This window comes from Rhinolophus sinicus, chromosome 14 (genome assembly GCF_057876585.1).
Source record: "Rhinolophus sinicus isolate RSI-liver-muscle chromosome 14, RSI-T2T, whole genome shotgun sequence".
In the NCBI taxonomy this organism is placed as follows: Eukaryota; Metazoa; Chordata; class Mammalia; order Chiroptera; family Rhinolophidae; genus Rhinolophus; species Rhinolophus sinicus.
Window position 1 is genome coordinate 36297346 of NC_142514.1, and position 16190 is coordinate 36313535.

General features: G+C 35.3%; 1 pseudogene; it reads right to left on the reverse strand.

Moving 5' to 3' along the window:
• Nucleotides 1–338: 338 nt before the first annotated feature.
• Nucleotides 339–15849, reverse strand: LOC109453210 (phosphorylated adapter RNA export protein pseudogene; annotated as a pseudogene).
• Nucleotides 15850–16190: the final 341 nt, after the last annotated feature.

The window sequence follows — 16190 nt, forward strand, 5'->3', positions numbered from 1 at the left end:
AAAATGAAAAAGAAAACAAACTTTTGAATGACATGTTATACTGACCTGGACAAAACTGATTATCACCTAGTAATCATTAGCACATGCAACAGATTGAGAAATTAAATCCTCTGCTACATACTTTTATGTATTCTGTCAGGCATGAGAAGTTTTTAAATATTTATATCAATCGCATTCATTTCCCCTCATACTCAAGTTTTATTTAAAACAAGAAAATAGTTCTCTCTCCAGATTTTCATGTTTATCAGTGCAAAGTAAAATGAAGCAATCTCCATAGAAATGGTTTATTACAATCTTATTTTAGAAAGGTTTATTCCTCAAAAATGTACTAAAATGTACTAAAAAATGTCCAAATCATGAGAATGATCAACCTTAATGGCTTTCTCTGCTACCAACTTTGTTTCTCCATGTCCTTCTGGTCATTCATCAAGAGAGATCAGGGCCTCATTTGTGTTACTTGCAAAACTTTCTCTTGATGTGTCATCATCTTGAAAATTTTGACTTTTAATAGCTTGTTTCATCTTTTTTTCCTAACACTTGTGTTCTCTTCCTAGCAGCTATTTTTTACTTTCATATTCCTTTTGATTTTCGATGTAGAATGTCCTTAATTTGCTCCTCCTGATACTAGGAGTGTTTTTCAGGAGAGTCAGGAAATCTCCACCTGGTGTTCTTCTTCCACCACCATTCATTATAAAAAGGCAACCATTTTGTTCAATTTCTGCAGTTTCCATCAAGTTCAGTTGCCTTTTGTTTCCAATTATACTCACTACGCAGGCTATCAGATCTTTCTTTGGTTCCTGAAACCTGAAAGAAATTTCATCAGCCACTTTCTCCTGAGAATCATCCTCTGTGATTTCTAGTCTATCCCTAGTCTCTTTGACAGGTTGTTTCCACTTGAGATGACCTTGCCCATTTTCCTCTTCCTTTGAGCTGGTTTTCTTGCCACCACGCATATATTCATATAGTTCTTTGTCTAATTCTTTTCTATGTTCTTGAGATTTCCTCTTAAGATTTTTAGCAAGCAAATAATTGTAAGTCTCAAATTGTCTGCTTTTGTCAATAGTGCTTTTGATTTCCAAGATACCAAGTTCAGAGGCCACTGCATCTTGGTTCTACTCCTGCAGCACAGCACAGCACCTCATATGTTGTTAACCTTCTTCCCTCCAGCAACGGGTGATTTCTGGCTACTCTGGTCAAACTGAAAGGCTCTGGTTTGGGGGGCGGGGAAGGGTAGTTAAAACATTTCTGTCACTTGCACTTCCATCGAGAGCTATCACCATCTGAATCAGAGAAACTCTCTTCACTTGAATCCACGCTTTTAACTGTATGATTATGTGATACTGCTGCACACGCTGCTGTAACATCCTGGAAGGGCCTCACTGCACTGTCCCCCTAGTGCTTTTAGCACCTGCAGTGGCCTGTCATTAGGTGCCACCATCATGTCGGAATTTGAGTGGGAAACCTGCCCATGCCCATAGCCTCCAGCTCCATCATGGGGCCAAGCAATACATTTTTAAAGTAGCCAAAAAAAGGACAGGTCACTTATAAAAGAATAATATATAGGGCCAGAGAGAAGATCTCTCAAAAGCAATCATGGAAGCAGGAGAAATGACATAATATCTTACAAGTACTCAGAAAAAATAACTACCTAAAATTGTATAGGAAAATTATATTTCAAAAAAATGATATTTTAAAAAGTATACTTTCAGATGAACAAAATGTATGAGATTTACTACCAGAAACCGAAACTGAAAATCTCTTAAAGAATTAATTTTAGGAATAGGAATAATGATCTCAGCAGGGTAGTCTACAACACATAAGAAATGAATATATATAAACATACAGAAATAAATCTTAACAAAAATCACCTGTTAGCAACAATAGCAACAACAATAATATTTACTTTGCGGTGTTAAAAATACAGAATTTGGGGGCGGCTGATTGGCTCAGTTGGTTAGAGCGCAGTGCTCATAACACCAACGTAGCTGGTTTGATTCCCACATGATCCAGTGAGCTGCGTCCTCCACAACTCGATTGAAAACAACTTGACTTGGAGCTGGTGGGTCCTGGAAGAACACACTGTTCCCCAATATTCCCCAATAAAAAAATTTTTTTTCAATTTTTTTAATTTATTTTTTTAATTTTTAAAAATACAGAATTAAGAGGGAAGGACTTCTAGATGTGGCAGAATGAAAATTTTGATACTTTGTTTCATCACAAAACAACTATAAAACTGGACAAAATTGTTAAAAACAATTTCACAGCTCTGGAAATAGACGAGAGGGAAATAACAAATTGAGAAGTGTTCTTGAAAAACTGCTGAATAGTAAGACTATGTGGAGTTCTTGCCTAAGCTGCTTACATTCACACACAAACAGGAAAGTAGGACACATACTCGGGAAAGATGCAGTCAACAGAAACTGAATCTAAGCGATCATAATATTGGATTTAGCATAAAATGACTGCAAAGCAGGTATCATAAATAAGTTTAAAAAATTAAAGGGAACCATGTTTAAAGATTAAAGAAAAATGTGATGACAATGAGTGAATAAATAGGAAATATCAATATAAATAGAAATTACTAAAAAGAAGCAAATGATAATCTTAGAGTTGAAAAGTAAAATAATCAAAATGAAAAATTTATTAGATGGGCTCAACTGCATATTTAAATGCCAAAAAAGAATCCGTGAACTTGAAGCTAGATCAATAGAAATAATCCAAACTTAAAAATGCAGAGCAAAATTACTGAATAAAGATTAACAGGGCCTCAGAGACCTGTGGAACAACAAGTATACCAGCATGTAGACAAAGTTGTAGAAGAGAGAAGAAGGCACAGAAAAATTATTTGAAGAATAATAGCTGAAACCTTCCCAAATTTGATTAAAAGAAAAAAACATTAACTTTGAGCTTATAAGAAACTCAAAAAAACCACAGGTACTAAGAGAAAATCTTGAAAGTAGCAAGAGAAAAAAAGATCTATCAAGTATAAAGAAACAACAATGTGACTAACAGCTGACTTAACATCTGCAATGACAGAGGACAATAGGCAGTGGAATAGATAGTACATTCAAAGTACTGGGAGAAAAAATTGTCACCAAATAATAAAAACTCAGTCCACTTATATATGGAATCTAAAAAACCAAACAAACAAAATAAAACAGAAACAAACTCATAGATACAGAGAACAAACTGATGGTTGCTGGATGGGAGGAAGGTGAGAGAGATGGGTATAAAACCTGAAGGTCATTAAGAAGTACAAGTTGCCAGTTATAAAATTAGTCATGGGAATGTAATGTATAACATAGAGAATATAGTCAGTAATATCACAATAAATATGTATGGTGACAAATGTTTACCAGACTTACCGTGGTGTACTTTATAAGTACCAGGTATGATCAAGCAATATAGTGAATGTTTAAATTAAAAAAATATTACAGTAAAAGACACATTGCCATTAATCCCCCTCAAAATACTCCCTCTTGCTTTCAACACATTTATCCCATCATTCTTGCTGCTTTCTGAAGCAGTTCTGGAAGTCCTCTTTCGTGAGTGTCTTTAGTTGTGCTGTTGTGGCTGTCTCAATGTCCTGAATTGATTCATGGTCATTTCGACACTGGGGAAGAGCCAGAAGTCGCATGGTGCCAGACCAAGTAAATAAGGTGGATGAGGATACATCATAATATTTTTATTTGACCAAAAACGATGTGTGACTTGGAGCTTTTCTGTTGTAATCACAAATCACGGTGAATGCTACTGCTGAGTGCCATCCAATGGAAAGGCAGGAAACTTCAATATGCGAAGCAGTGCATCGAACCTTAGTGACAGTGTGTGACAAGTTTCAATTTGTTCAGTGCAGTCAGTGGGGTGTGAGCTATGGTTGAGAGAAGGTATGTTTTAAAGTGTACCGTAAATCATCCTCTATCATGACAATGCTCCATGTCACATACCACTTCTGGTTCAGCAATTTCTGTCAAATAGAACATTATGGTGTGTCCTCATCCACCTTATTCACTGGATCTGGCACCATGTGACTTCTGGCTGTTGCCCAGAGTCAAAATGATTCAGGACATCGAAGCAGCCATACCAGTGCAACTAAAAACATTCACTGAAGAGGACTTCCAGAACTGCTTCAGAGAGTGCCAAGAATGATGGGATAAGTGTGTCAATGAGTGGGAGTATTTTGAGGGGAATTAATGGCAATGTATCTTTTACCGTAATAAATTTTGTTTTATTTAAATAGTCACTGTATTGTTTGATCATACATCGTATATACAATGGAATACTATTTGGCCATAAGCAAAGATGAAATAGTGCCATTTGTGACAACACGGATGGATTTTGAGAGTACCATGCTAAGAGACATAAGTCAAACAGAAAAAGTCCAGAGTCGTATGATTTCACTCATATGTGGGATGTAAAACTGAAAGCAACAAACAAACTAAACCTTATAGCACAGACAACAGTTTAGTGGTTACCAGAGGGAAAGGGTAAGGAGGGTAACAGAAGATGGTAAAAGGGGTCAAATATATGGTGGCGGAAGGAAACCTGACTTTTAATGGTGAACACACAATGCAATATATAGATGATGTATTATAGAATTGTATACTTGAAACCTATATAATTTTACTAACCAACATCACCCCAATAAATTTAGTAAAATTTTCTTTAAAAGGAGACTGGATTAAGGAAGGTTTAAAGACAAAGTAGAATCAAGTAGAGACTTCAATCTGGATATAATGAGAAGAGTTAAAAATAGAGAATTGAAGAAAGAAGAGCTTTCTTGTTAATTCAGTGCTATTTAATACCAGGTTAAAAAAAAAAGAAAATAGAAAACATGGAGCACTAATACTTTCTGAGGCAAGAATAACCTTGACAGAGTATCCAAATAAGGATAGTACAAGAAAATTACAAGACAATTTTATTTATGAAAATATGTGTAAAAATCCAAAATATGAGCTAACTGAATCCTACAGTGTATTAAAAATGTAACATGATGAAATGGAAATTAGTTTAGTAGTGTAAAGAAACATTATTGAAATTAGCCACGTTAATGGACTATGGTAGATATTTTGGATAGTTTTCTCAACCTCCATTTTTCTCTTCATATATTTGGAGAGGTTGGAAAGCTTTAAAAAAAAATCACCTAGACTCCTTTGCAGTTAGGGTTCTGGATATAAATCAGATTCCTACAAATAGGATATCCCCAAGTGAGATTTGAAAGGTGAAAGTGAGATAGACATCAATTAGTTGTGTTGCTGCTAGAAAGCAAGTTCTGTAAATCTTCAGCTTTCTGAAAAAACATGGCAGTGTCCATTACCCTGTGAGTAACGAAGAAATGACAATGTTTCTCTGTCTGAATCTCTAGTTTGTAATCTCTAGTTTGCTGTGTTAGACACTCATTCGTTGCCTTCTTGGGTATAAGAGATGTTGGCAACAGCTTCTTTATTGGCAACAGCTTCTTAAAGCACAGATGCACTGGCCTCAGTGATTGTTGTCCCCTAGTATATCATTTCAGACTTATTCTGATAGTAATTTCAGGATGATTATTCAAGAAGCTGCTTCTTCAGGTCCTCCCAAATTTTGTAAGGACCTAATTCCCTGTATTAAATTCCTTACTGCTTAAAATATCTACTGTTGTTTCTGTTATCTGGTCCAAACTCTGACTGATAGATTACTTAACATTAGAAATGGGTGACACTACTATAACAAAATGACTTAAATGTGTGTATTTGCTTAGTAGTCTTGCAATAGATAAAAAGGAAACAATTGCATGTTGGAAAGTTAATTATCTTCATATGCTGTGGTGAAACACTCAGTAAAAATGTTATCTCTTGACAGCTTGAAAGTAAAATTACGTACTGACAGAACCTGGAGCTCTAGATGAAGCTGTTAGAAAATACCAAGATGTAGTGTGCATTGGCTATTCCTTGCTGCTTGCAGCAAGATATTACAAGAATGAAATCTGTTCAGTCAAGTATTGGCCAATTTTCAAGCAGAGATGAAACAGAATTCAATTCTGTTAAGAGAGATTCTCTCTGCCAGTGGACAACAATCTAAGTAGACTCATACCCAGCTGTGTTGGAAAATTCCAACTGCTTATATTCCTCCAAACAAAAGAGTATATGGCTCCAGATTTTTCCCAGCCTTCTTCAATTAAGACTTCTCTTCCAGAAGTAAAGCTGTCACTATTTGTGGATGACATGATTTTATATATAGAAAACCCTGAAGATTCCACCAAAAACTATTAGAAATAATCAACAAAACAGATTTGTGAAGGTTTGTCTTCAAGCAAAAATTTTACTTCAAGCAAAAATTTAAAATGAAAATAGGTCAATTATGCTAAGATACTTGTACAAAGAGGTTTTTCTGAATGCTGTTTATGACATTAAAAATGAAATATCTTGAGGACAACCAAGATGGCAGAGTAGGTAAACACTGTATTTACCTTCTCTCACACCCACATAAAAATTACGACTAATCTACATAACAAGAATTATTGAGAATTGCCTAAAATCAAGCTGAACTGAAGCCTTTCAACTAAAGACTTGCAGAAGAAGCCACCTTCAGACTGGTAGGAGGGTCAGGGATGCAACACAGGTTGGTCCCATACCCATGTGTGACCATTAAAGATCAGGAGGGGTATTTCAGCTGTGGGAGTCCCTCCACCCCCTAAAGGAGTGAGAGATATCAGCCCCACCCTAGCCCAGGATTCCAGTGCCAGTGAAAGAAGTCCCTATAATTTCTGATTATGAAAAACAGCGGAGATTATGACTGAGTGAGACAGTGTGGCTGCATTCACAGGCGCTCCTCTAAAAGGGACTGTGTGTGGACTTACCCACTAGTGGAATCACTCGCTCTGAGCTCCAGCACTGGGGCAGCAGCTGGAAAGGCAGAGGGACATACGGGGTGCGGGGTGCGGAGTGGTGGGAACTGAGTTGTCTAGCTTGGGTCTGGGGCTGGAGAGGCAGCTTTCTCCCAAACAGGGCAGCTGGTGGAGACCACTGTTTCTTTGTTGAGCCCTCCCCCTTCCTGGCAAGCAAACACAGGCAGCCACCATTTCTGAATGTCTGCAGTTTGTTCGCCCCACCCTGGTGATTTGAGACATGGCCCCGCCCAACTTTCAGGCACACCCAGGTTGCTTTCAGTGGCTTTTTCATGCAAGCTGCTTGCCTTGGCTTAAACTGCATTTTCCTAGGGTCTCTCAAAGGTTCACAGAACCCAGACAAGCAGCATCTGACTTGAGCATGTTCTGTACCTCTGGCTGAGCAGCACTAAGCCGGCACTAGTGGCAGCCGGCCTTGGTTCATGACTTGACCTCTCAAGGTGCTTCCAAGCACAGCATGGGAGGCAGATTTCTTTTTGGCTCCCACGAGGTGGCCCCAGCTGGGGAATTAGCTGTGGCTGAACTAGACCTACAGCTGATCCCCTCCAAGGTGGTCCTGGGGCTGGTGCCCCCAGTAGTCAGTTTCAAAACAAGCTGAAGAATCACCTAGCTGTCTCCAAGTATGATACACCCAGGGGGCAGATTGGGCATGCACCAGAGTCCTGCTGAGGCAGATCCTGCTCTGTAGGATCTGCACAACAACTTTTGCACTGTAGTCAAGGCCAGTCCTCACAACCAGTGAGCCCGAGTCAGTCCCTCACACTGACATGCAATTATCAACCAAGGCTCAACTACAAGAGGAGGGCACACACAACCCACACGAGGGACGCACCTAGAGTGCATGGCTCAGATGACCAGAAAGACTGAACCACTGAAACCCACAGCACATCTACTACATAAGGCCACTCTAATAAGACAGGAAGACATAGCAGCCCTACCTAATACATAGAAACAAACACAGGGAGGCAGCCAAAATGGGGAGACAAAGAAACATGTCCCAAATGAAAGAACAGAACAAAGCTCCAGAAAAAGAACTCAGTTAAATGGAGATAAGCAATCTATCAGACACAGAATTCCAAAATCTGGTTATAAGAATGCTCAATTGTCTCATAAAAATGGAGATGGAAACAAACAAACAAAAAACAAACCATTCAGAAATAAAGGATACAATAAAGAAAACAAAGAATATATTACAGGGAATCAACAGTAGATTAGATGAAGCAGAAGATCCAATCAGTGATGTAGAAGATAAGGTAGCAGAAAACACCCAACCATAACAGCAAAAAGAAAAAAGAATCCAAAAAATTGAGGAGAGTTTAAGGGGCCTTCAGGACAGTATCAAACATACCAACATTTTCTTTATAGGTGTACCAGACAGAGAAGAGAGAGAGCAAGTAATTGAAAACTTATTTGAAGAAATAATGACATAAAACTTCCCTAACCTGGTGAAGGAAATGGACATACAAGCCCAGAAAGCACAGAGTCCCAAACAAGATAAACACAAAGAGGACAACACCAAGACACATCATAATTAAAATACCAAAGGTTAAATACAAAGAAATAATATTAAAAGCAGCAAGAAAAAAGCAGTTAGTTCTTTACAAGGGAGCTCCCATAAGACTGTCAGCTGATTTCTCAACAGAAACTTTGCAAGCAAGAAGGGAGTGGCAGGAAATATTCTGAGTGATGAAAAGCAATGACATACAACCAAGATTGCTCTACCCAGCAAGTCTGTCATTCAAAGTTGAATAAGAAGCTTCCCAGACAAGAAAAAGCTGAAGGAGTTCATCGCCACCAAACCAGTATTACAAGGAATCTTAGAGGGACTTCTTTAAGATTGGAGGGGCGGTTAAGGATGGGTAAAAGGGGAAGGGATTAAGAAGAACAAATTGGGCATTATACAGTAGTCATGGGGATGTAGGGTACAGCATAAGGAATATAGTGAGTAATATTGTACTAACTAGGTGTGGTGCCAGATAAGTACTAGATCAATCAGGGTGATAGATGGGAATGGGGTTGCGGTCAGGGTGGAAAAGGTGAAGGCATTAAGAAACATAAATTGATAGTTAATACAGTATGGGAAATATAAGCAACAATGTTGTAAAGATCATGTAAGGTGTCAGATGGGCAATGAACTTATCAGAGGGATCATGTCATAGACTGTGTAGATGCCTGACCAATGCACTATACATCTAAAGAGCTGAAGTAGAATACTGAATGCCAACTATAACTAAATATATAGGTATATAGGGTCACTGGATATGGCGTACAACATAGGAAAAATAGTTGGTGGTATTGTAACAACTATATCAGATGTCAGAGGGGTAGTAGCTTGGGGGGGTGGGTTATCACTTTATGAGGGGTTTAAATATCTAACTATTATGTTGCTTTGTACACCTGAAACTAATACTTAAATAAATAAATAAACAAACAAACAAACAAAGCAGTAAAATTGCAGGGTAAAAAAAATCAATGCACAAAAATTTGTTATGTTTCTATACACTAATAACAAAAAAATCCATAAGGGAAATTAGGAAAACAAGCCCATTTACAATTGCAACAACAAAATACATAGGAATAAATTTAACCAAGGAAATGAAAGACCTGTACACTGAAAACTATAAAACACTATTGAAAGAAATTGAAGAAAACACAAAGAAATGGAAAAATATTCCATGCTCATGAACTGGAAGAATTAACATTGCTAAAATGTTCATATTATCTAAAACAATGTACAGATTCAATGCAATCCTTATCAAAATCCCATTGTCACCCCAATAAATTTTAATTAAAAAAATCCCAACAACATTTTCACAGAAGTGGAGCAAAACAATCCCTAATTTGTATGAAAGCACAAAAGGCCCAAATAGCCAAAGCAATCCTTAGAAAAAAAGAACAAAGCCAGAGGGATCACACTCCCTGATTTCAAACTATACTACAAAGCTATAGTAACCAAAACACTACCGTACTGGGAGAAAAACAAGCAGACAGATCAATGAAATACAATTGAGAGCCCAGAAATAAACCCACGCATGAATGGAGAACTAATGCATGACAAAAGAGCCAAGAACATACAATGGAAAAAGGAAAGTCTCTTCAATAAATAGTGTCGGGAAAACTGGACAGCCACGTACGTGCAAAGGAAGAAAACTAGACCACTATCTCACACCATACACAAAAATTAATTCAAAGTGTATTAAAGACTTTAATGTAAGACCTGAAACCATAAAATACATAGAAAAAAACTCCATAGATGATAAGCTCCTTGACATCGATCATAGTGATGTTTTTGTAGAGTTGACTCCAAGGGCAAAAGAAACAAAATCAAAAAGAAATGGGGCTGGATCAGACTAAAAAGCTTCTGCACAGCAAAGGAAACTATCAATAAAAACTAAAAGACAGCCTACCAAATGGGAAAAGATATTTGCAAATCATACATCCAATAACGGGTTAATATCCAAAATATATAAAGAATTCATTAGTCTCAATATAAAAAACCAAACAACCTGGTTAAATATTGGGCAGAGAATCTGCATAGACATTTTTTCAAAGAAGATACACAGATGGCCAATAAGCATATTAAGAGATGGTTCAACATCACTAATTATTAGAGAAATGAATATCAAAACCATAAGATATCTCCTCACATCTGTTAGAATGGCTATCATCAAAAAGAGAAGAAACAACAAGTGTCAGAGAGGATGTGGAGAAAAGGGAACCCTTGTACACTGGTGGGAATTTAAATTAGTAAATAGCCATTATGAAAAATAGTATGGAAATTCCTCAAAAAATTAAGAGTAGAACTACCATATGAACCAGCAACTCCACTTCTGGGTATTTATCTGAAGAATATGAAAACACTAATTCAAAAATATATATGCACCCCTATGTTCACTGCAGCATTATTTACAATAGCTAAGAAAAGCAAACAAAATTCCTATCAATAGATGAATGGATAAAGATGTGTTATATACACAAAATGGAATACTACTCAGCCATACTAAAAGGTGAAATCCTTCCATTTGTGACCACATGGATGACCTTGAGGGTATTATGCTAAGTGAAATAATTCAGATGGAAAAAGACAAAATACTGTATGAGTTCACTCATGTGGAATATAAAAACAAAATAAATGAACAAACAAAACAAACGAAAACAAACTTATAGAGGAAAGCATATTGGTCATTACCAGAGGGAAAGTGGGGTAGAGGGAAGGCAAAACAAGTAAAGGGCTTCGACTGTATGGTGATGATGGATACTAGACTTTCAGTGGTGAGCAAGATGTGCTACATACAGATGTCGATTTATAATGTTGTATACTTGAAACTTACATAATGTTATAAATCAGTGTTGCCTTAATAAAAAAATTAATAAGTGCTTACAGCTCTTTCTGAATCCAGTAGAAACCGAAAGATCCCACACAAAATAAAATTAATTAATTCAAACACTTCTCTTCCCGAAAATGACAGCTAGACCAGCTGCAAAGACTACATTAAGGGTGATGCCCTCTCACCCAAGCCTGTTATTAATGTAAATGGACTTAAGATAGCTACCATTAAATTAGAAAGGGATGGGTCTTGTACAGGCAAAGAAATATAAGTAAATTATTCTGGAGAAAACAACTTGGACTGAGACCGTGTTTCCCCGAAAATAAGACCTAGCCAGACAATCAGCTTTGAAGCATCTTTGGGAGCAAAAATTAATATAAGACCCGGTATATTATATTATATTATATTATATTATATTATATTATATTATATTATATTATATTATATTATATTATATTAATTACCTGGTCTTATATTAGAGTAAAATAAGACCGGGTCTTATATTAATTTTTGCTCCAAAAGACACATTAGAGCTGATTGTCTTCCTAGGTCTTATTTTCGGGGAAACACGAATTTATTAGCAGATAAAACTGTCTGGAAGTAAACCAGAAATCTATTTTAGGAAATTGTGTTGCCAAAGAAACCATAGCCTGGCTTGTCGAAGCCTGTGTTTGGAGTCCATTCAGCTTTTTGATGCATACATAGATTAATATTTTCATCAAATTTAGGAAGTCTTTGGCCATAACTTTTTCAATTACTTTTTCTGCTCCTTTCTCTTTCTCCTTTTCTCCTGGGACTACCATTATGCATTATACACATATACTATTATGCATATGAGACTGCATAATTCACATTATCTAGTCTGAGGAAAAGAGAGAAAGAAGAACTAACAAAATGAACAGTCTCAGAGAACATACGCATAAGGTGGGGCAGAAGAAAAGGAGAGAAAAGTCAGAAGGAATATTTGAAGACATAATGGCCAAAATCTTCGCAAATTTGATTAAAAACATTAACCTACATATCCAAGTAGTAGAATAGATTCCAAGTAGAATAAACTCAAAGAATTCCATACCTAGACACTTCATAATCAAACTATTGAAAGACAAAGAGAGAATCTTGAAAACAGTAAGGGAGATGCAACTCATCAGGTTAAAGACATCCTAAATAAGATTAAGAGCTCATTTCTAATGAGAATCATGGAGGCCAGAAGTCATGGGGGTGACATATTTAAGGTGCTGAAAAAACAAAGACTGTCAAACAAGAATTCTACATCAAGCAAAACTGTCCTTCAAAATTGAAGAACATGACATTCACAGATAAACAAAAACTGAGAGACCTCATCACTAGTAGACCCGCAATACAAGAAATACTAAAGGAAGTCCTTCAAGCTGAAAACTACACAGTGGTACCATTTCTCACTGGTCAGATTGGCCAAACTTCACAAGCTTTTCAACACATTGTGTTGGTGAGGCTTTCCGGAAACAAGGGCTCACATATATTGCTGATGGGAATTAAAAAAAAATACATCCCCTATAGAGGTGAATATGGCAATACCTAACAAGTTACATATATACAGAGGGTGCCAAAAATGTATACATATTTTAAGAAAGGAAAAAACTGTATTAAAATTGTAATACTCAATATATACCGATAACAAAAGATGAATACAAGCTATGTTTGACTTCTGCAATTCTAAGAGGTGCTCAAAGTGGATACCATCAGCATCCAGACACTTACGATTACGGCGAACTACTGCTTGAGCAATGTTGACCAAAGTGTCCACTTGTATTGATGTGCATGCCGTTTCAATTTCTTTACACAGTACCATACATCTCAAACTTATCACAAATGCATGCAATATTTAGGCATGTTGGAGGTTCTGTTGAATACTCATGCCTCCATTGTTGTTGTACTTCCACAACGTTCTCGAATTCAAATACCACTTCAAAATGATCTTGTGCTCCTCAAACAACTGTGCTTCTGCCATTTTCTTTGACTGTCTTGCCAGTCTCATGGTGACGCTAGCATTCATTTGATTAATGCCATATTTTGAGCGAACATCATACTATACATTGCTACTATAATTCAATTCAACTTTGAAAAGTAATACATAGATAACATCTCTTAAAATGTATATATATATTTTTGGCACCCCCGGTATTTATCCATTGACCAGCAATCCCATATGTAAGAATGTACCCTCAAAATACATCTCTAACAATATGAAAATACATATGTACAAGTTTATTTACTGTACTATTATTTGTAATTACAGAATAGTGAGAAAAACCTAAACACTCATACATGGGAGATTGGTTGAATAAATTAAAATGCATCCACATGAAAGAGTATGCATCTGTAAAAGAGAATTAGGAAGATCTGTATGAACTGAAATGGAGAGATTTCCTAGGCATACTGTAAAATGAAAAAGCAAACTGTAATAAGAGAAAATATAATATGCTACCATTTATTCAAGAAATAAGAGGAAATAAGAGACTATACATACATCTACTGAATTTTTTAAAAAGTACTAAAGGAAAAATAAACCAACAATGTAATTAACAATATAAAAAATGTAATGGGACAAACTGACAACATCATTATGTAGTATTTGGCCAAAATTATAACCATAATTTAATCATGAGGAAACAACAAACACAAATCAAAGGATATTATGCAAAACCAGTGGTCTATACTCTTCAAAAATATCAATATCATGAAAGTCAAAGAAAATCTGAAAAACCATTCTGAATTAAAGACAACTTAGGAGACAAGGCAACAAATGCAATGTGTACCCCTAGATTGGATCCTGGATCAAGGGAAAAATGCCATAAGGACATTACTGAGACAACCACCAAAATTTGAATATGGACTGTACATTAGATAATACAAATGCATCAATGTAGAATTTCCTAAATTTGGTAATTGTATTGTGGGTATCTAAGCAGATGTTTTCTTGCTCTTAAGAAATACACACAGAAGTCTTTAGAGGCATTATGTCTACAACTCTCACTCTCAAATGACTCAAAATTATATATATATATATATATATATATATATATATATATATATATACATCATGTATAATTATATATATATCATATACATCATGTATAATTATATATATGATATATATCTTATATATGTATATATGATCTAGCAATTCCACTTTGGGTATATAATCAAAAGAATTGAAAACAGGGTCTTGAAGAGATATTTGTAAACCAATATTAATAGCAGTATTATTCACAACAGCTAAAATGTGAAAGCAACCCAAGTGTCCATCAACAGATAAATGGGTAAACCAAATGTGATACTTACATACAATGGAATATTGTTCAGCCTTACTAAGGAAAAAAATTTTGAAATATGCTACATGAATGAACCTTGAAGACATGATGCTCATTGAAATAAGTCAGTCACAAAAAACGAATATTGTACGATTATACTTATATGAGATACGTAGAGTAGTCAAAATTATAGAGACAGAAAGTAGAATGTGGTTTCTAGGTGCTGGGAGGAGAGGAAATGTGGAGTCATTGTTTAACAGGTATATAAAGTTTCAGTCTTACAATATAAAAGGAGCTATGGAGATGGATAGCTCTCTATAGAATGTTGTACATTATAAATGTACTTATAATACCACTGAACTATACACTTAAAAATGGTTAATATGGGTAAATTTTATTTCAAGTATATTTTACCACAATAAAAAATTGAAATAAATGCATATATGTATGTGTGTAGACAGCAAAAGAAAAAAATAATAATGAAAGGATAGCAAAACATTACAAAATAGTGGATTTGAATGAAGGGTATGCAAAACTTTGAATTACTTGCTACTCTTTTTTAAATTTTTTATTAAACTTATTGGGGTAATATTGGTTAGTAAAATTGTAGGTTCAAGTGTGAAACATAATTTTACTAACCAATGTCACCCCCAATAAATTTAAAATATATAGATGTATTATTATAGAATTGTTACTTTTTTAGGTTTTAAATTATTTCAAAACAAGTTTTTAAAAAAGATATCAATTACCCAGTCATCACAGGGTTTTTTTAACCAGTGTTTCTGCATTAAATGAACATAAAATTTGATGACGAGTCATGAGAAATTACTATAGAAAGAAATGAGGCAGTAACTGCAGTGCTGCAAAGTTCAGAATAAGTCCAAAAGGAAACAAGATTTACAAATAGTTGGGTCACCAAAAGAGAATTTATGGAAGGTAATTCTTAAGCAATAGAGTATGTTGGAAATAGGCTACTTGGTTAAAATCTGGGAGAGTATATAAGTTTTTAAACAAGTAATTCAGGGTTTTTGTAAGGTTTTTTTTTTTTTTTTTTAAGTAATTCAGAAATGAGGTAGAAAACATTTTAGATCTATTACATAGAGGAAAAGCTGGCAAAATCTTGTGATGGATAAGTCATGTCAAATATAAAACTAGGGATCAAAGAAGACTTCAGGTTTCAAACAGAGCTAATTAATAATTGCACACCATAATACAGAAATGCAAAGAGATGAGGTTAGTGAAAAATTTTTTTAAATAATAACTTTTAGATGTTTGTAGGGAAGCCAATTAGAGACATTTTCACACTACCTCTTTCCACAGTCAGGTTTTTCACTTCACTTTTATCCATTTCCTAGCTTCCCTCTTTATCTGCATTCTTAAATTTCAATGTATTCTTACTGTACACCTGTGGCTATTTTGGAAATCCTCTCCACCATTCATCAAGTTCTCCTCTAAATTCTTCCTTCAGACCACTCCCTTAAACTGATTACATTAGATATTTCATCAACATAACCATTATTACTACAGCTATGGTGAATTGCAATTGCCTTAAATATTAAGAATTATATATAGTTAACTATAAATAATAGTTAATTATTACTAGCTATATCAATTTCCATCTACTATGTAAATAGGCTTTATTTTTTAATAATTGTTTTCTGTAATTTTGGTAATTATCTTTGTTAAGGA